Source organism: Notothenia rossii, assembly GCF_949606895.1.
Source record: "Notothenia rossii genome assembly, chromosome: 8".
NCBI lineage: Eukaryota > Metazoa > Chordata > Actinopteri > Perciformes > Nototheniidae > Notothenia > Notothenia rossii.
The window spans coordinates 3,154,960-3,177,459 of record NC_136906.1 but is presented as its reverse complement, the minus strand read 5'-3'; the positions used below and the strand labels follow the sequence as shown (position 1 = coordinate 3,177,459).

General features: G+C 41.3%; 1 pseudogene across 1 annotated transcript in view; it reads left to right on the top strand.

Annotated features, from left to right (window-relative positions):
* LOC307014337 (nuclear factor 1 X-type-like) overlaps positions 1-22,500 on the top strand; it is a 160,356-nt pseudogene that overhangs the window by 54,627 nt on the left and 83,229 nt on the right. Inside the window, exon 4 of the transcript XR_013810540.1 lies at positions 21,996-22,495. The product of XR_013810540.1 is annotated as a nuclear factor 1 X-type-like (transcript). The remainder of the gene's footprint in view (positions 1-21,995; positions 22,496-22,500) is intronic.

Genomic DNA, 22,500 nt, shown 5'->3' with positions numbered 1-22,500 from the left:
CTGATTGGTCCAAATTGACCAATCCACACACACACTCAGTGCAGGCAGCTCTGCTGATCTCTCCTCCCTGGCTGCAGGGGGCGGGGGGAGGGGAGCTGCAGCGAGCAGTTTAGTGGAGAAAGTGAATACTGCTGAATACACATACTTTACAGAGATGCTGCGAAACCAATGTGAGTTTGGAAAATTGCACAGTATTTTTCTATTCTAGTATACCTCAACAATGGAATTATGATCAGTGGAAATGACATGTGACCTTTAAGTCATTTTCACATCAAAACAGACATTTCAGCTTCTCATTTGTGAAGATTTGATGCTTTTCGTATTTAAATTGTCCCTTTCGGATTTAATTTCTTGCTATTTTCATAATTTTACAAACCAAAAAGGCGATTCATTGACAAAAAAATTATCTTATGATAAAATATCGACTAATATAACAGTCACAGGGGCCATTTTTAAAAAGGGAGTACTGATCAAACTTGCATACGACAACAATCGGGCTGAATTTGACCCGTTTCGAAATATTCTAATTTCCAAATATGTGTTCAATTTAATCAAATTGTCAATTAAACGGCGAACACACTGCGGTCTTTGCAAGAACTACTTTCATTGAATAATTATGTGTTATATTAACATTTATAGCTTCTGGAAGGAGCCGAGACTTTAACTTAAGTAACGTTTTGAATGCAGGACTCAATCCAGCTCTTTTTTAAACGGTTAATGTTTAGTGTGTTGCTCTATCATAAGAATACCCGACCACATGTCCTGTTCTCGGGGCATATAAGGAGACGTGTGTGTGTGTGTGTGTGTGTGTGTGTGTGTGTGTGTGTGTGTGTGTGTGTGTGTGTGTGTGTGTGTGTGTGTGTCTGGCCCTGCAGTGTTTGTCTTATGCCGAGCTCCCTTCCTGTGGTGTGTTTGTGTGTGTGTGTGTGTGTGTGTGGGCTCGATGTGTCCAGTGTATGTGTGTGTGTGTGGGCTCGATGTGTCCAGTGTTTGTGGACTCTGCTCCGTGTGTATGTGTATGTGTATGTGTGTGTGTGTGTGTGTGTGTATGTGTATGTGTATGTGTGTGTGTGTATGTGTATGTGTATGTGTGTGTGTGTGTGTATGTGTATGTGTATGTGTATGTGTATGTGTATGTGTATGTGTGTGTGTGTGTGTGTGTGTGTGTGTGTGTGTGTGTGTGTGTGTGTGTGTGTGTGTGTGTGTGTGTGTGTGTGTGTGTGTGTGTGTGTGTGTCTCGACGCTGAAGAGGAAGCTTTAACCACAGTACTGTGTGTTAGCCTCTGTATCTTATCTTTACACTTCAGAGATTTAAGGTTTCCGTTCTCTGGACTCTCTTAAGTCTCTGTTTGCTGCTCATAAAGGATCCTGTTTATTCAGCTCCTGTCATGACGGCCACTTTCCCTTTCATGCCTTTAGTTTCTCAAACACTCCGCGGGACTATCAGATTCAATCTCGTAATTGTGTAAAAAGTGTTTTATTCTCATTACCACAATAACTACCAAATGTTTTCTCATCATAAGATACTTTCGCCCGATTTCAAGATATTTTCTTATAATTATGAAATGTGTTTTTAATACGTCGATATTTCCAGATAACGTTGAGATATTTGATTCTCATTTCGAGACATTTCTCCAATGACTACGAGATGTTTAGTGATCTTTCAAATGACGCAATATTTTCTCATAAGATCGCCAGATGTATTCTCTTAGCTACGAGACAACGAGGTCTTTTCTCAGAATTATAAGATTGTTTTTAATAATTACAAAATCTATTCTCATAGCTACGAGAAAGTATCTTTAAATTATAATTAGAAAAGGTGTCTAAGGTGCTCCTGTATTACAGACTGAAGCCGTCACTCAATAGGTTTTAACCACATGTTAAAGAATGTAAACACAATGCAAACAGCGATGACTAACAACGGGAAAACGTCCCCCGGTATTCCTTTGAATTCACTTTCTTTCCCTCCTTTGCTTAGTCTTTATTCTATTCTTTTATGTCCTGCTTTATCAGGGCTTGCCCAGACAGGAACGACCCCACCTCTGAGCTCTTTGCCCCAAACGCAGCGAGGCCGTCGGGCTTCATTCATACATTCAAGATTCAAGGCTTTCATTGCCATGTGTGCAGAGATATGACCCAGAACATCTGAGGTCACAGGCTCCTCCTCCAACAGTGCAACACAATAACACAGATACAATTGTACAGGTGAATACGAAATAAATATATCTAGTGCAAGGAGATTCTATTTCTAAGTAATTGGAATATGACATATTAGATAAATAATGTGTAAGTTGCAAACAGATGAATGTCATGGAAGTTCAGGTGTTTAACGGTCTGATGGCCTGTGGGATGAAACACGGCATCATCCGGGTTTAATGAACAACTTATGAAGCTCGGTGACTCTGAATGGAAAGGATAAAACAGGATATATAGACGGGGGGCCGGCTGTGCACAGACGGGAGGGGGAGGGTTTGAGTTTGGGATTGCGGCGGTGCATTTGCATAAAGGGCAGGGCAGTTTGCCCAATGGTGGGAAAGGTTGGCATCACGCCTTTCAGACTGGCAGCGAGGGGAGACTGGAGAGAGAGACAGAGAGAGGGGGTGATGGGGGGCGGGGGGAGGTAGTCATAGTGCATCCCTTGTTCAGAAAGGGGAGGTTCCTCTCTGTTGGCAGCAGCGACGGCTAAACCTCCAGTTTGATTGTGTGCGAGATTGGCCCTTTATTTGTCTGATTGCAAAGCGTTCAGCGGTGCATTAGCAGCTTTCTGCAGACGGCACACATGTCTCAGAGTTTATATACCATACCAGAATACTTGAATGGTCAGATATTTGACTTGCATCACAGCAGCTCCGTGTGTAACGTCAACAGACAGATATCAAGACACGTGAAAAACAGACAACAAACATTTAACACAGCATCAGGATCAGAGAGAGCCTTCAGCGTGCATCTGATCTGGACTCAGCTCAGAAGTAAATACAGAGCTTCAGTCTGACTTTATTGAATCACGGGACCCTGTATCTCTGATTGGATGGTAGCAGTGATATCGTGTCCAATCAGATCATCAGGCGGGTTTTTTGGGGGAAGTTTCATCATGTCAGCGTCGGCCACCCTTTTTATCCGCAAGCGGCAAAGGTTAACGGTCGTGTTGATTTGGCTTGATGGTGATTCAGACGTGTTCCCAGCTATTTGTACCGGGCACAAAGACAAGCACAGGCCTGAGAGTGTGTGTGCGTGTGTTCCTGTTTGTGTGTGTGTGTGTGTGTGTGTGTGTGTGTGTGTGTGTGTGTGTATATTTATTAATCTCAGAAAGAAGTATTCAAATAAAAAAGTACGTAATAAACAAATGAGCATACTAGAGAGATACATTTCAGACATACGGGAAAGCCTGTTTATACACACACACACACACACACACACACAGACACACACACACACACACACACACACACACACACACACACACACACACAGACACACACACACACACACACACACACACACGCATGCATGCACACACACACACAGGCCTGAGACTCAGTGTGTGTGTGTGTGTGTGTGTGCGTGTGTGTATATGTATTCATCTCAGAAAGAAGTACATATATTAACAATACACAGTACGTAATAAACAAATGAGCATGTTTATACACACACACTGAGTCTCAGGCCTCTGTGTGTGTGTGTGTGTGTGTGTGTGTGTGTGTGTGTGTGTGTGTGTGTGTGTGTGTGTGTGTGTGTGTGTGTGTGTCTGTGTGTGTGTCTGTGTGTGGCTGTGGTGATGTCATGCTCGTAGGGAGTGAAAGGGCTGATTATTTGGGCTGTTATTCCTGGCTCTGGCTCCGTGACGCTGTGTTTCTGCAGAGTCTCCCCACATCGAGGTAATGACCGCTGCTGAGGGTGTGATGCCGGGAAGCGCACGGCGACCGCAGACCTCCGTAACCCTTCTGCTCTCAACACCCCGATGGTTATTAACCGTGGGGATGAGAAGTCGCCCTGTGTGTGTGCATTAAAGCAACTTTAGCATAAGTAAAGGGATTTCTTAAATCTCACACTGAACACTTGTTAGTTATATCTTTAAACCAGACTATTTGTCCAGGCTTCCCAACAGGCAGATGAAGAAGTGTCTGCTAAACATAAGGGTGACGGCATATTGTTTAAAACGAGGTTAAGTGAGTCCCTTTGGTTGTTGTCCTTCTATGAAAGAACCTGAATGACATATTTGACTTTGTTTTAATAAACGTATGTTTGCTTCTATACGATTGCATATGGAAATGAAGGTTAAGAGGGCAAGTAGAGGTATTCAAAACACATATATCACGAATGGAGAGGGACATTATTTCTTTCTACTGGAAGCGACCATAACGTTTTTTGGAATAACCAAATCATGCTCAACATCCTGAATATTTCTATTTGATGGAAGATTGCAGCCTTAAAAAACATGGTCCGTTGGGTTCTGAGGTTAAACAAGTGTTCAGAAAGTTTACTTAAGTTAAAGCACCAATATATCTATCTAAGAACTGGATGTCTAATGTAATTGTTTTTATTTAACTTTTTGGTTGTTTTTCTTACTTTTTACCAGCCAAATTCATCGTATGTGTTGTTAACCTGCTTGGCAATAAACCTGATTCTGATTCGGTAATGAACTAAAGAATAAGACGTCTCCCGTGTAGGGCTGAACGATTCATCGATTTTTCTTTTTACAATTTCTTTTCACAATTTTTTTTGTTCTTCTTGTGTGTCAGTCATCCACACCAATCAGAAGTGCTGTGCTCCACATGTACCAGCCATTGTTAACCAATCAGAAGTGGCCCATGATAGAAGGTGATAGACAGATTGATCCAATCACCTGCCAAGTATTTTTGAAAGTGCCTGCCCTTTCCAAATGGCTTCCAATGGAGCTCTAGATGGTTTGGTGAAACAATCTGAGTCAGGTTAGTAATGCTCCGTCACATGTTTCTATTACAGGGTGAATCTTAAACTGAAGCTTGACTTTAAAGCAACCCAACGGAGGTTTCATGTAAGTTTAGTTCCTTCACTCGTAACTCGGGCTGCGGGGGTGCTAGAGACGGGAGCACGTTGATACGACCTTCCTAGCTGGAGTTATGGCCGCATTTTACAATAAACTTACGCTGGGTCGCTTAAAAACAAATATCGCGAATCGCAATATTTGTCAGAAAAATCGCAATTAGATTTTTTCCCAAAATCGTGCAGCCCTACGTCCTGTGACAAATATAGTCTCATTTATTACATTACTGTATTGTTTATACTGACTGTTAGGGTTAGAAGTGGAATGGGTCAGAGACATATTTTCTCATGATTACGAGATGAGACATCTTTAGGTAACACAAATATTTGTTCAGTTTGATAAAGTGTTGATGGTACTGAGAGAAAAACCCTTTCCCATAATATCTTTGAAAATATCTGGTATTATCAGAATAACTCTCGTAATCATGAGAAATGTTAAGTGAAATGTGTCTTTGACTGTGTATTAGGGCTGTACCTGAATATCCGAATATTCGTTAGTTGAAGTACTATTCGGGTTTCAATTTCGTTATTCGGATATTCGTTTTTTTTGGCACTGCGGCTGCCAAATAGAATCTAATGAAATCTCCAATATCAGCGTAAGAGCTTGTGCCTCTTCGGGGGGGTGCTAACACTTAACCATAAACTTTATCGTTTACTTTCTCCGTCTTTATATGTAGATATTACTTTCTCTCCGTTAATCTCCGTCCCGTTGTTTCCATAGCAACAACAACTTCCTGTCAACAGTGCTACCTCTCCTTCAAAATAAAAGCATTTTCATAAAAAATAGGAAGCCAAGCCAAATTACACTTAAGACATATCCAACTGCAATGAAAGCAACAAACACAATGCGATATCCTTTTCAATTTCAAAGAACATAAATTGGGTTACGTTAACAAATAACTATAAAACAACAATACTGTAGAATAACAAAATGGATGCCGTGAATAAAACCGTTTCGTACATAACTCACACAACCTCCACAAATACGTGTTGAAGCGGGCCGGATATCCACACATTCGCTGCTGATTACTACCGAATATCCGGAACATTTGATATACATTGTTTTTATATTCTGGATTGTGGGAAACAGTATTTCGATCTCTCTGTCTGTTCACACAAACTAGAAGATTGACATTAAAGTTGACTTTGACTTTTGAAGGGTCTCAAAGATTTTTCCTCAGAAGTACGAGGTATTTCCAAATGATTACAAGATGAGACATCTTTGTGTTTGCTTTAGGTAACATGAAGCTTAGTTCTGTTGCATATCATGTTTAATAATTGTATTGATGCAACAGCGGTAATTCAAGTTTAAAAGTCTCAAAAATGCTACAACTGCTGTCAAAAACTGGATGAATGTGAAGTGTTTAGTTAAAGGAGGATGAAGCGTAATTAAGTATTAACTATTGGAGTGACTTTGATGGTTATTGGACTCGGGATTAATTAATGTGGATTCCCGCTGTATGAAGAAATTAAAGGACGGCGCAAGTGGAACCAATTCACAAAGGGATTAAACTGTTTAAAACAAATGCTCAAAGTAAGCCGCGTTTGTGTTTATGTGGATTCAAAAGTTGTAAATAATCTACAAAATGGAGGAGACCGATCTGATCGGAGCAACTGACAAATAATCCAACCGAAACCGGCATGGACAATGACTGTTTTAAAAATGCGCTTATCCAGACAAGCCCGGTTTGGACACTTTACGGGCAGAAGAAACATTTCTATTAAAGAAAGAATTATACATTTCTTTCTTTTTATGCCTTTAATACTAACTTGAATTTGTATTAAAATTAATTAATCATTTATTTTTTATATTTTATTGTAATGTAGAGACAAGGCTTTTAGTGAAAATCATGTATTGCTTTAAATTATATGTAAAAAAAAAAAATGTAAGAAAAAAAAAAAATTCTAAATATGATATTTGGCCTCAAATCATCTGAGGCCTGGCGCCATCCCCCCCCCCCCCCCCCCCTGCAATCTTTGGCCCCCAGGTTGGGAACCACTGCTTTAGGTAACATGAACCTTATTTCTGTTGAATTTCATGTTTGTGTTGAGCCAAACACGTTTCCCACAATCGCTCTGATGGACGTGTCACCGTGTCACCACGAAGCAGACATGGATCTCTATCTGACAGCTAACCGGTTTGAGTCGCGGTGTCGGTGTCAGATAACCAGGAGGAAGTTTTAAATCTCTTTCCGTGCATCGACGCCTTCAAACGGGGAAGTTCAGAACAACACAATAGTGCCGTCTGAGCTCTCGTTGTTTGTGAAAAAAGCTGACTTTGGCATTTCACACTCGTCTCTTTGAAAAGACGAGCAAAGCCCTGCAGCTTTGTGAGGCGGCAAGTTAACACATGAACCTGAAGTTCCTTCTCATTTCACGGTGTGTTGAAATCCCAATAAAGGATCTGTTCATTAGACGGGTTATGGTGTAACACTCTGCTCTGCTTTGAGTCTATTGCTGAGTTTAATTCCCTGTGATGTGTGTCAACCACAGCACATCAGAGATAATGAAGAAAGGTACCACGCACTGGCTGCTTATATGACATTATATCTCACTTCGATGTTCTGGACATCTTCATAAAAAATGAATCAGCTCTCGTCAAACAGAAATAGAAACGCAGGATCAAAGAGAATGAATTTGCTAAATGCATTTCTTTGTTGCCGGCCAGGCGCGTCGTGTTTACCGATTACAGAACTGGTTTTTACCACGGTAGAAAATGAACACCGGCCAAATGCTGCCGAAACCTGGCTGAGTTCGTCTCCTCTTGCAGACTCGTTGGCAGGCGGGTTATTTGGATCTCCGTCGATAAGGTTATTTTATTCGCCGTATGAGTTTTTAATTGTTATATTTAAAGATTCAATTTGTTTTTATTGGCTATTCTTCTTAGGGTTTGGAATACAAACAGATTCAAACACTTACGTTGCAAGTACAACACTTTAAACCAACAGAAACCCAACACAGTGGAATTATTGCCCTGTAAGCAGCAGCAGGGAGCCTACCTTATACTAATCAAACCAAATCTGAATGTACTTCATATTACTCTTGTTGCACATGCATTTAGGTAAGATATTTGTAAAGTCTGAATGGTGTATCCCGGAGCATCGTTAGTTTACATAACTCCACAAATAGCATCAAGGCAAACAACTTTATCTTAATCTCATTGGATTTGAGTAGAAGAAGCTTTTGGGTCGCTAACTTCCGGGTCGGCCTACAGAAATACGTCATCATTGCACCGCTCTTATTCCACCTTTACAAGCTTTGATGAGAATACTTTTCTGCCGAGCTTTAGTGGCTTTCATTTGGCATCGTTTTTGCTTATGCTCAAATTAAGCGTATCCGAAAATCACCAAAATGGAGTCGGTCGTGAACAGATCGTCCCACGATGTACACATCCAAAATCAAAAGGCCTTAACCTCTCGGTACGGTCAGTAGTATCAGCGTTGCTCTGTGTGTGTGTGTGTGTGTGTGTGTGTGTGTGTGTGTGTGTGTGTGTGTGTGTGTGTGTGTGTGTGTGTGTGTGTGTGTGTGTGTGTGTGTGTGTGTGTGTGTGTGTGTGTGTGTGTGTGTGTGTGTGTGTGTGTGTGTGTGTGTGTGTGTGTGTGTGTGTGTGTGTGTGTGTGTGTGTGTGTGTGTGTGTGTGTGTGTGTGTGTGTGTGTGTGTGTGTGTGTGTGTGTGTGTGTGTGTGTGTGTGTGTGTGTGTGTGTGTGTGTGTGTGTGTGTGTGTGTGTGTGTGTGTGTGTGTGTGTGTGTGTGTGTGTGTGTGTGTGTGTGTGTGTGTGTGTGTGTGTGTGTGTGTGTGTGTGTGTGTGTGTGTGTGTGTGTGTGTGTGTGTGTGTGTGTGTGTGTGTGTGTGTGTGTGTGTGTGTGTGTGTGTGTGTGTGTGTGTGTGTGTGTGTGTGTGTGTGTGTGTGTGTGTGTGTGTGTGTGTGTGTGTGTGTGTGTGTGTGTGTGTGTGTGTGTGTGTGTGTGTGTGTGTGTGTGTGTGTGTGTGTGTGTGTGTGTGTGTGTGTGTGTGTGTGTGTGTGTGTGTGTGTGTGTGTGTGTGTGTGTGTGTGTGTGTGTGTGTGTGTGTGTGTGTGTGTGTGTGTGTGTGTGTGTGTGTGTGTGTGTGTTGGCACAGTGAGAAACACATGAGTCATGCCCGGGCACGGCCACACACACTTCTGAGAGACGCAGGGCGGCGTCTTCATACGACAGCACATTCTTTAGAGACAGCAGCAGAGCTTGTGTGTGTGTGTGTGTGTGTGTGTGTGTGTGTGTGTGTGTGTGTGCAACATGCGCCATGAGGCATGCAGGTACACAAAGCCCTGATTTCCTGCAGCAGAAGATCCATGTGGCGTTAAGCTGGGTATAACAGTGGAGGAAGTAGATCCTATACTTAGGTCAAAGCAGTAATACCACAGTCTAAAAACACTCTATTATAAGTAATAGTCCTGAGCTCAAGATGGTATTTAGTTCAGAGTATTATCAGCTTGTTCCCTCGTGCATACAGGGCAGCAATTGTTATTGTCTGTTTGTATGCTGCTGTGTCGGGTTTATGTGGGTTTGAAGTGTTTAACATGTACACTTGTTGTTTGTTTCTGTTTGCTTTGAGAATAATTGGAAGAAAAGCCAATCCGGCTGCAAGAGATCCTGCAAAACCCCAAATCTGATCTTTAAATATTACATTTTAGAGTCATACGGTAAACATTTCTTCAAACAAGATCCGAAACAAAGAGTCTGAGAAAGTCTGCATACTATGTGTAACTATGGAGTAGATTAGAAGTATATATATATCAGACAAACACATCAAGTTATTTATTTTAAAGTACCTAAAAATGTTACCTCGGAGAAGCAGTGGAGCAGAAGTAAAAAGAGGTTAATACTCGAGATGAACCTTAAGCTGAGTACTCGTACACTATGCACTAAAGCCACATTCCTCCTCTGGACTGACGTCATTGCCCTCATCGATATGTCGTCTGCACGTTCCAACAGGCCATCACATATTGTTTTATTAAATCTCTATCATAAAAACTAAACCGCCTCGGGGGGCTCTCATTCCTTCCAGAGAGTTTGTCTTTAATTAGCTTTAAGAACACAAACCCCTCAGTGTCTCCGTGCTTTGATGAGAATATGATTCATCATGGCCACAGTGTAGATACGGCACTGGAGAAAGGTCCCAGGCTCCCCCAGCAGAGCAACATGAACATATACAGGACAGAGAACAGATGAAATAGTCCAAGAAGAGTCTGATCTGTGTTGAGTTGATGGAGATTCAATAAAACACAGTCTGCTGTCCTGTTGGAACGTGCAGACGACACATCGATCCAGAGGAAAAGTACTCTTAACTAGGGATGTCCCGATCACCTTTTTTTGCTCCCGATCCGATTCCGATCATTTGATTTTGACAATTTGCCGATACCGATTTTTCCCGATCCGATCTTTATGCAATGCATTAAGAGGAAAAAAAGCATTCAAGTTGTCCCTTAAGGTTATTTTTTTTATTTAAATTGGATATTCTATCCAACATGGATATAGCTTCTTTCTTTCACAGCAGCATTGGATCAGTTCAGTTGTGCAGCATTGGATCAAAACAAAATAAAGCTTTCAGTACTCGTTAGCTTACTGCTACGATTAGACACTGCGCCCACTCTGTTGCCAGATTTGAGAGAAATAAGCAGGTCTATGAAAACAAGCCCCAAAGAGGCAACACATACATGATGTTCTGTCATTTGAAACCAAAAATAAGGCCTCAGGATGACTTTAACACTTGAACATGGTCATTTTTGTTTTGTAACATTGAATACAACATTTAAAAAAAAGTATTTATAATTTTTTTTTTTTAAATCCCGATCCCCGATTTTTCTCTCCCGATTCCGATCTTGTGAAAATCACGTGATCGGCTCCGATCCCCGGTCACGTGATCGGATCGGGACATCTCTACTCTTAACCTCTTTTTAAGACTTTCTACTCCACTGCTTCTACTCAGAGGTAAAAACACTTGTAGGTAATTTAAAATAAATAACTTGATGTGTTTGTCTGATATATATATACTTCTAATCTACTCCATAGTTACACATAGTATGCAGACTTTCTCAGACTCTTTGTTTCGGATCTTGCTTGAAGAAATGTTTACCGTATGACTCTAAAATGTAATATTTAAAGATCAGATTTGGGGTTTTGCAGGATCTCTTGCAGCCGGATTGGCTTTTCTTCCAATTATTCTCAAAGCAAACAGAAACAAACAACAAGTGTACATGTTAAACACTTCAAACCCACATAAACCCGACACAGCAGCATACAAACAGACAATATCAATTGCTGCCCTGTATGCACGAGGGAACAAGCTGATAATACTCTGAACTAAATACCATCTTGAACTCAGGACTATTTGTAATAGAGTACTTTCTTTTGTGTTACTACTTTGACTTCAGTATAGTATCTATATACTTCCTCCACTGCTGTATGTATTATACCCAGCTTAACGCCACATGGATCCTGTTGATTCTGCTGCAGGAAATCAGGGCTTTGTGTCCCTGCATGCTGCCTCATAGTATGGGTGGAGAGGCTGTTGATGGAGCTCTGGAGGTGGAGGAGGCCGGTTGGTTTTCACCCAGGCAGCGGAGCCCTTTTGTGGGGCAGGAATGTGCCGTGCGTGCCTCTCAGCTGGTCCCCCCCCCAGCAGGGCACGTTAGCACGCAGCCACCGCAAATTGCTTGCACATTTTTCACACATAGTAACGTGCTGGTTTGTGAACTCGGAGAAGTGCAACCAACCGAGTTCTGGGGGTCTTTACGCATCACTGGAACCCCCAAAATGGACTTTTTCCACCCTGTCTTTTTCTAAGGATGAACACGACACAAAGATACTTTGATGAGGATTGTTCTCGCAATACAGCAGCCTCATTTACAACATCACCAAGGAGACGTGGTTAGGAGAAGCGGACATTTAACATACCTTTACAATCACTGAAGACAACAGGTTTTAAGACCCTTTAACGTACATTTGATTTGCAATTAATTTCAGGAATGACTACAAATTACTTGCAGATTTTTCACACATAGTAACGTGCTGGTTTGTAAACTCGGAGAAGTGCAGCCAACCGGGGTCTGGGGGTCTTTACGTATTGCTTGCACCCCAAAAATGTACTTTTTCCATTCTGTCTGTTATTAACATGGCTTACACGATACAATGATACTCTGAGGGGAAATGTTCTTGCAGTACAGCAGCCTCATTTACAACATCAGCAGGGAGACATTTTTAGAAACGGACATTTAACATACCTTTAAAATCACTGAAGACAATATGTTTAAAAAACTTTAACGTACATTTGATTTGCAATGTACCTGCGTATTTCATTTCAGGGTTGACTACAAATTACTTGCATATTTTTCACACATAGTAACTTTTTCACACATAGTAACGTGCTGGTTTGTAAACTCGGAGAAGTGCAGCCAACCGAGTTCTGGGGGTCTTTACGCATCACTTGTCCTCACAGTGTTTGAACGTACTTTTCCCCTCTTGTCTTTAAAATACAATCATGTGTCTGACCCCTGAATTATTCCAACGATCAACATGGATTTCGCAATACGATGACACTTTATTATCTGGAATTGTTCTTGCAACACAGCAGCTCCATTTGCAACATCAAGAAGTACAAATATTTAAGGCAAGAAATGAGGAAACATTACATAACAGTCGCTGATGTTCAAGACCCTTTAGCGTACATTTGATTTGCAATGTAACTGCGTATTTAACTTCAGGATTGAATACAAATTGCTTGCAGATGTTTCACACATAGTAACGGGGGAAGTGCAACCAACCCTGTTCTGGGGAACTTTACGCATCACCTGCCCCCCAAAAGATGACTCAGAGCGTGGGGTGTTTGAACGTACTTTCCCCCTCTGTCTTTAAAATATAATCATGTGTCTGAACCCCTGAAATGTTCGAATGATTATCATGTGGGCTGACACGGTATGAGGACACTTTGACGGGAATTGTTATTGCAACACAGCAGCTCCATTAGCAACATCGAGAAGTACAAATATTTAAGGCAAGAAACAAGGAAACGTTACACAACAATCACTGAAGACAATCTGTTTAAGACCCTTTAATGTACATTTAATACGGGGTCAAATTCATTTAAGATTGGCTACAAATTGCGTGCAGATTTTTGAGGTGCTGGTATGTCCAGCCAGCGCTATGTGAGTTCTTTACGCATCACTTGCACCCCCAAAATGACTCAGAGTGTGGGGTGTTCAGAAGTACTTTCCCCCCCTGTCTTTCAAATATAATCATGTTTGTTCCCCTAGAATAATTCTAATGATTGTCATGGGGGCTTACACGCACAATAATACTTTTCTGGGAATCTGTATTGCAACACAGCAGCTCCATTTGCAACAACAAGGCATCGTGTCTTGAACTTTATGCATCACCTGACCTCATAAGTGTGTGGTGTGTTATGATGTCCATTTTCCTGTATTTAAAATATAAACATGAATGCTTTAAGTATGAAACCTAAATGATTACACGATACCAGAATCAGAATATCTTTATCGTCCTTGTACTCAACGACATTTCACAGACTTCTGAAGCAAGAGGTCATTAAATGTTAATTAAATGAACACATTTGAATGTTATATGTTGTTGGCAAGCCGTGTTCACTGTGTGTTACTTCAGACACTGGCTTTGATATTAAAAGAACAGCAAGCTAGAGAAGATGTCAGGATCCACGTCACTGCAACGTCCCATCTCCTAGACCCCTAAATGGCTATTTCATAAAGGTAGAAACTAGAGGGCTGCAGGAAGTGAAGGAAAGAACTAGTTTTCACTCATATTGCAGGTGCGATATGATTCGTGATCTCAGAGGGATTCATCATTTCTGGAACCTGTTCATCGAAAAGTGTGTTAAAATGACCATAGTGTGATTCTTTTAAATATTCTCTGCAGCTCGAGAATACATTCAGATATTTTCCGCCCTTTTTTAATCATAAAAACATAATCGGGTCTGTAGACATGACTCCATTTGTCCAAGCACGTCAAAAGGCCTCACGGAACCCTAATGTTGTGTTCAGGGTCCTGGATCTACTGAACTTACTTTTTTTAGCTTCATACTTCTATGGCTTTTTCTCGTTATATGGAATATACTGTATAATATATATAAGATATGATATAACACACGTTTTGTCTTAACCACATTTTGCCATTACTGCATTTTTTGGATGTTGCACTTGTCCAAAATGCCATTTTGAGTCAAATTGCAATTGAATGTTAAAGTTTTATATTAAACGAGACCAGTTTTGGATAACATACCCACCTCTTGCATATGTACACTCTGAGTAAGTGAATCTGCATCTCCTCCCCCTCGGTTCTGGCTCCGGGCCTGGGTCAGGGGTCGGGAGTGGGGGGGAGGGGGGTCGGGATCTGTCAGGGGTCGAGGACTCTGGGCTGGGCAGGAGAGGAGTTGATGAAGGGCCCGGCGGCTCCGAGGCCCTCAGGTCAGCCGGACCAGCGTTTAATTGGTCTAACAAGAGGCAGCGTTGGATAGGTCGGAAACACAGGGCATTGTGGGTCAGGAACAGAAAGGGCTGCAGTTTTTGAACTTCACTTAAGTTAAAGATATTATTAGTGATGTGGGAAACCTTTAAAAGGGTTAAATCAAATTAGGTTTTCAGTATTTGGCTTGATTTGGAGTACATTTTTTCTTGAAAAGTCGTTGTGGAGTGTAATGAAGTACAGTTGTTATGTTATTGCACCTTACGAGTACTTTTAGTTTTGGTACCATACGTTTATTGTGATGCAAGTACTTGTAGTTAATATCTCGAAGGCAAGACCTTTAATTGAGTAATTTAGCATGAAAGTACTTCTTCCACCTCTTTTCAAAAGTCAGACACCGTTGCCTTAATACAAAACAAAGAGATCTAATATCCCAGGGGTTTAAATGTATTTAATTTGACTGCCTTTTACGTTTTAAATTGTTCTTATTTAACATAATTATTTGCACAATTGACGTATCATGCACAAATATATAGCATATATTTCCTGATCATTAACAGACTGACATTCATGTAGCTCTGCAGTGTTTCACAATAAAGTGGCTGTAAACGGAATAATATAAGACCAGTTAAATTACAATATTGTGTCTGTATCGATATTTTCATTAAGATTTTTTTTTTGGTGGAGTTAATTATAAGCATGCAGTAAAATAAGATCATTTAAAGTTGATAACCCCCCGGATTATTAGCTGTTTTAACCGACAGCCCCTCTCCGTGCTGCGGAGCTTGGCAGCCCCTCATGAAGCCCCTGTTTCCCGGAGTAAAAAGCCTTTCTCTCCTGAAAGAGTTAATCTGAAGTTGGCAGCCAACTCTCTCAGACGTGCGGAGAATAAAAAAATAAAGGCTTCAAAATCATTCCTTTTGTCTCTGTTTAAATTGAGCTGGACTGTTTTGTGCATCACTTTTCCAAAATGCAATCGACGCTTTTGCAACAGAACAAGGGGCGTAAAAATCACAATCACCAAAATACCATAACGGCATGATAATTAAACCGACGTAATTAAGCTATTTGTTTTAAAAAGGCACGATTTGTGGTGTTTTTAATAAAAGGATAAGACACAAAAAGGTCCAGATCTTAACACCTATAATATTGAATATGTATTCATGCGTCCTCCGGGTCATGCGAGGCCTGACACGTTCATCGCTCGGTAGAAAAACATTTTAAACAGATTTTTCCATGTGTTTCGTTTTAATCGACGTCAGGTTTTAGTTTCGATGCCAGCCACTCTCTTTTTTTATATCCATGTTATTCCTGGCACCCTCCGTCCATGATGTCTTCACTCTTTTTTATTCATATTTCAAGAAGAGAGAGGAAAAGTGATGGCGCATTTTTAATAGTTTGGCTGAGTGTTCCCGTCTTATTAACGGATCATGTGTGTGGGAACGAGCAGAGGAACATGTACTAAAGGACTTTAAACGGGTGAGTTTATTAGAGAGGGTTTTATTGATCACTTACAGGCCCAATAATCCACATCGTGTTGACGGGACACTGTTTTATCTCTGGGGCTTTTACGGTGAAAATATAACACGCCGGAAACGCGATTTTGTTCGTGGGGCACGCGAACCGCTATTCCGTGCACGTGTGGAAATATCATTAAGTAAACAGCGACAGATAATTCGAAACTAACGCAAATTAAAGCTGGAGGCCTTCATTTAATTCCCAGGTGAGATTATTACTTGCTTTGACAGCATGAATAAGGTTTTAATAAAGCAAAGTTAGTGAGACAGTTAGTACAGAGGAGACATGTACATATAATTTCACCCACAGAGGCTCTGGATGTTTCCACTGCCTCCAGAAACAATCTGCATAACAGTTATTCCGGGATGCTTTGAGTCCCTTTTCTCTGCATGTGGAAGGCAAACAGCATAAGCTAAGGAAAATGACTTAAACCCCCTTGTAGTCAAATTGCAGTGACATGTGAATGCTGCTTTATTTGCATTTTGGCAGGGTCACCCAGAGAGACTTAATGTGAGCAGCAGACACACAGGAGACGCGTTCAAGTGTTTGTGTGAATTGCAAAAAAAATCCTTTATCCTTTATTTGAGTAAAAGTAGAAATACTAATTGGAAATACTCAAAAATACTCCGTTACTTGAGTAGAGAAACATAAGTATTATTAGCTAAGTGTATCAAAAGCAAAGGTACATATGCAGACGGGCTCCTTCCACAGTATTTTAATATGATAGAATATATATATAATCCTGTTTTTATCACAAAAAATTGATGTTATCATTGTAGGTTGTCAATATTAGATACTTTCATTGTAATAATATGAATTTATTATGAAGAAAGTAGTAACTATGAGTGTTAAATGAGTAAAAAGTACAATATTTGCAGTGTTTTGGAAGTATAAATTAGCATCAAATAGAAATACTTTGGTACAACTTTCTCAAATGACTACCTAATTACAGTCCTTGAGTTAATGTACCTACCTCCACTGCTATTGCAGGTGTTGATGGGTAAATAACTATATTTATCTCTTCACACACACACACACACACACACACACACACACACACACACACACACACACACACACACACACACACACACACACACACACACACACACACACACACACACACGAGCTTCCCTTTGTGTGGAGGTGTGTGTCCGCTGTGTGAACAGATGATGGCTGTGAGTCGGTGTTTAATTTCAAGATGAAGCTGAAATATATTTGCGATTGTCGTGCGGTCTGGATGTTTATTAGTGAGAGAATAGAGTGGGTATTGTTCGGGTGTGTGTGCATTGTTTGCATAATGCCATGTGGCTCTGGTGAGAGGAGAAGGTCAATAACCTCGGTCATTATTTAAAGACTTACACTTCCTTGGCATAAGCTCTGGCTTTTCTCTTTGGCAGTTTGTCATTTTCTTAGAGCTCCGGCTAACCATCGTTTTCATTATAGTTTATCTGATGCTTACGGTCCCGATTGATCCTTTTGTCTATAACCTCGCACACTGTGCCTATACGGATTTTCCAGGTGCTCAGTTTTGTGTGAAACGAGTCCAGGAACGCATCAGATCTGTACGGCGTGTTGGTGCTTTTGCTTAGAAACAACGGTAACGGCAGGCTTTTAATCAAAACAGTTGCAAGTGCATTTTCTGTTGTTGAAATAATGGACTGCTATTTCAATTAGTCTGTCCATTATCTTCTTTTAGATCGGTTGGTGGTTTTCGAACACAGTGTTTCCCAAAGCACAAGAGAACGTACTCAAATGTCCCGTCCACAACTTGGTGGTTTTCTGTCTTTAAATAATAAAACAACCCAGGAAATATTCACATTGAAGCAGCTCGAGGCGGAGAATTGTAAAGTTTCTAATAAAGGAATCAACCAATGGATAGAATTTGATTTGCTTGTTTTGTGACCATCCGTCCTCAACAGATACTCAAGTTTTGTGTCACACACGGCGAAAGTTTGTTGAGACGTCGGACCTAGAAACCAGTTTGGTGTTTTTGCTTAACGATCGGTCGATAATTAAAATATTGCCGTTGGATTTTCTGTGGATGGAATAATCCGGTTGCTCTGAATCCGTCCAGTCATTTCTTTATGAATTGCTTCGTGGTTTGGCCATGACGTGTCAGAAACTGGTGACACATGTCGATCAGTGTTTCCCAAATGTCTTCTTTTTGATATTTAGTTTAATGTCATAAAGGAGTTAAAAAAAGTAGTCTTTGATCTCATTTATGAAGTCCATAAGATACTCGAACACTCGGGTGAAGATGGTATTTAAGGCAAAATATCAAATGTTTCGTACTTTAACAAACTCCTCCTTTTATCAGATTGACTTCAAATGTGGTCCGTAGCATCTCAACACCTGACAGATATCAAAATCTTTTTTTTTAATCTTTCCATTATTTGTCTTAATTTCTATTGGCTAATGGTTTGGTTGATAACATTTCAAAGCCCAAGATCAAATCCTTTACTGTCTTCTTTGGTCTTCAACCCAAAGATATTCAGTTTACCGTCTGTAAAGAAACTAGAAAACGTTGATAAATCTTTACCAGGCCGCCATCTTTGAATGCAACCTGAATCCGAAACTCATTGAATAATAACTTTTGTATTATTCATGCCAAAGGAAAGCAGCACATCCACATTGTTGTGAACCCGGACACTAGTTTGGTATTTCTTCTTTATAAATGTGTCGAATATCCAAATATTTGCCGTCTATTTTTTGGTTAATCGACTAACCCGATCAGCTCTACTCCCTCCACTCCATGTATTGTTAATGGATCAAGTCCTAGATGACATCGTAGAGGTCTGTCGCCTTGTTTTGACCGTGCTCTAAGATACAACTCCGTTTTATTGATTAGTTTGGAGCCCAGCGCCTCTTTGGGTTTTGGATTTCGTGTGAGACGTCAAACACTCAATCCTGAATGTCCTCGTCCAACATGAGAGCAACATGCTAACAGAGGTATCCCAATGACAGGATGTGTGATTACCTAGAAGAGCATCAGGACTGTTTGAGGCATATGATAGCTATGTGATTAACATGATGATTCAGCCTCTATGGAGAGAGACATATGACAAGCATGATCATTTCTGACGTGGAGCTAATCTGAAGTAAACATTGAATACTGCTTTCTATTCCTCCATCTTGTGACTGTGGAACTCCCTCTCTTGGATATCAGCATGTGAAGGACACTGTTCAGGAACTACTTGATGCTCTGTATGTGATGACTACTTCCATTCTGGAGAGGATCACAGATACATGGATCCTGAGATTCAAGCTCAAGCCGGGGACCAGGGGTTATTGACATTTTAAGTAATTCAGAAAAAGTCAGATTTTGAGATTTTTGAGAAAAAGTCATAATTTTGAGATTTTTGAGAAAAAGACAGAATTTTGAGATTTTTGAGAAAAAGCTAGAATTTTGAGATTTTTTGAAAAAGCCAGAATTTTGAGATTTTTTTTAGAAAAAGCCAGAATTGAGATTTTTTTGAAAAAGTCAGAATTTTTGAGAAAAAATCAGAATTTTGAGATTCTTTAGAAAAATAAATAATTTTGAGATTTTTTAGAAAAAGACAGAATTTTGAGAAAAAGACAGAATATGACAAAAATGCTCATTTCTGACGTGGAGCTAATCTGAAGTAAACATTGAATACTGCTTTCTATTCCTCCATCTTGTGACTGTGTAACTCCCTCTCTTGGATATCAGCATGTGAAGGACACTGTTCAGGAACTAGTTGATGCTCTGTATGTGATGACTCCTTCCATTCTGGAGAGGATCACAGATACATGGATCCTGAGGTTGAAGCTCAAGCCGGGGACGAGAGATATTTTCGCCGGTGAGCGTTTCCGTGACGTTCGATACCCTGAAATCCTCAGACCTCTAAATCATGTCGTCACCGATGTGTGTGAACGGCGCCTCTTTGTTTGCGCTGGTAAACCCAGGAGCAGCTGCCGGTGGAGGGTCTGCAGGGAAGTGTGTGTCCTCTCTCTGCCATCCTCTGCCAAGGTGGCATTATGCAAGGGGGAGAAAGAGAGGGGCGAGACAGACAGAGAGGGAGGGGGGGGGGAGGCGAGGGTGATGGCGGCCATCGTAAAGATGGAGGAGGGCTGCAGGAGAGGACGTGCTCCCTTGAACTTTGCCTCGGTGTCAGAGTGGAACTTGTCGATTTGGCAAATTGTGCGACGTCGGACAAGGCGGGCGCTCTCCCCTACACTCCCACCTGCTCTCCCCCCTCTTTATCTCCCCCCACTACACCCACCCCCTCTCTCTCTCCTCTTTCTCTTTCCCCTCCCTTTCAGCTCTTGAAGCTAACGCATTGGCTGGGCTACAGGCGTCTTGTTGCCAAATAGGTGGGCCTTATATCGGCGTTGGCAGCGGCTCAAGCGATGGTTAGGGAAAGAGCGCGGAGAGGACGAGAGACGGCGAGCGAGGCAGAAAGGGAGAGAGAGAGAGTTGGAGAGAAAAGGGGAAAAAAGAAGCGGCACTCGGCTCTGCCAGCGGTCGTATTCGCTCGTCCAACATTGATTCGGCTCTCTGGTTTTTTTCTATTCTGCTCTCCCTGGCCCCCCCATCTGTGTGTGTGTGTGTGTGTGAGAGAGTGTGTGTGTGTGTGAGCCTTGCGCCGGGCCCAGGGATCAGAACAGACACCACTTACACTTTGCCAAGGATTTTTTTTTTGTTGTCAAGGTTCATTTTTTTTTTTTTTTTTTTGGAAAGCACAAAGGACTGGTTATTTTAAGTCCTTCTATTTTTGAAGTCGTTTCAAAAACAATGCATTACTGTTAAAAATGACTATTTTTACTCGACAAGTTTTTGTCTTTTTTGGTGTTTTTGTGTGTAATGAGCTTCTGGCTGTGATCCCATCACAGTGAATTTTCCTCGTCCGATTACATTTTTTCTTCGGTTTTTAAACTTTGCCCCGGTGCTTTTTCACTGAGCAGCATATTCCGCTAATTATTTTTTACAACCTCCCCAAGTTTTTTTTTTTTTTCATCTACTAATTCTCCACAGCGTGCCAAGGCAGCGTTTACATTGGGGAGCGCGGGAGAAAGAAAAAAAAAAAAAAAAAAACTGGTGCAGGAGATTTTTTTTTCACTTTAAACGCTGTGCCAAATTTATGATGAGAGTGCAAAATGGTAACTACCAGGCCGTCTGTCTTCCTGTAGCCGTGTGGTTTTCTTTCTGCCTGCTTTCAGTGTGTAGTGGAAATGTGAGTCTGGTTGCAGCTCCCATTGCATGGTCGCTCAGATAGGAAATGGTATGGCTGATCTGTTAGCGGCACATTTCAACAGTGGTCTCGTGGCGAAAGCGTCCGGTGTGCGGCCCCCCCGGCACGGGAGCGCTGTGGCGAGATCTGGGCTTTGTTGCCCAGAGATATGTAGTGAAGGTATTACGGAGCAGCACAATAACTTTCTCTTTTAGCTGGAAGGAAAACTGGGAGCGCAACTTGGCTCAGCTTTCCCGTTTTCAGTTCTGTGTCGTCCTGAATGTCTCTGTCTTTATTTAGGAAAAGGAGGCTTTGCATTTTACTGTTGGGATTCATGTTCTTGCTAATTGATGTATACCGTACATTTTTTAATTTAATTTCTGTGGGAATTTATAATCTTTTTAATTGTATATTTATTTCAGTTTTAATTTTCATTTATTCAACAATTAAATGTTAGTTAATTGCTTTATTTTTGTATGTTTTAATTGATATTTTATGCTTTATAATTGTAAATAACTATTTAATGTTTGACGTATTTAAAGAGAAGATTATTTAAATGTATTTGGGATTTTGCAAATATTTATATTTAATGAACTTGCATTTAAATAATTTTGCAAACAGTAATCATATACATATTTTTAATTATCACATATTTAGTACATTGTCACCATGGCCTCCTTTTCAATTAAATTGTTTGAAATGCTTAATTGTAAGCATTTGCTGTTTTTCAAAGTAAAAGCCTTTTCTCCCTCCTAACACCCTCTCCCTCTCTCTCTCTTCCTCAGGATGAATTTCACCCTTCATCGAGGCCCTCCTCCCCCATGTGCGTGCCTTCTCCTACACCTGGTTCAACCTGCAGGCCCGCAAGCGCAAGTACTTCAAGAAACACGAGAAGAGGATGACGAAGGACGAAGAGCGCGCGGTGAAGGACGAGCTGCTGGGCGAGAAGCCGGAGATCAAGCAGAAGTGGGCGTCGCGCCTGCTGGCCAAACTCCGAAAGGACATCCGGCCAGGAGTTCAGGAGGACTTTGTGCTCACCATCACGGGGAGAAGCCCCCCTGCTGTGTGCTGTCCACCCCGACCAGAAGGGGAAGATCCGGCGCATAGACTGCCTCCGACAGGCGGACAAAGTGTGGCGCCTGGACCTGGTGATGGTCATCCTGTTCAAGGGGAGTCCGATGGAGAGCACGGACGGAGAGAGGCTGGTGAAGTCTCCGCAGTGCTCCAACCACGGACTCTGTGTGCAGCCGCATCACATCGGGTCGCCGTGAAGGAGCTGGAAGGAGCTGG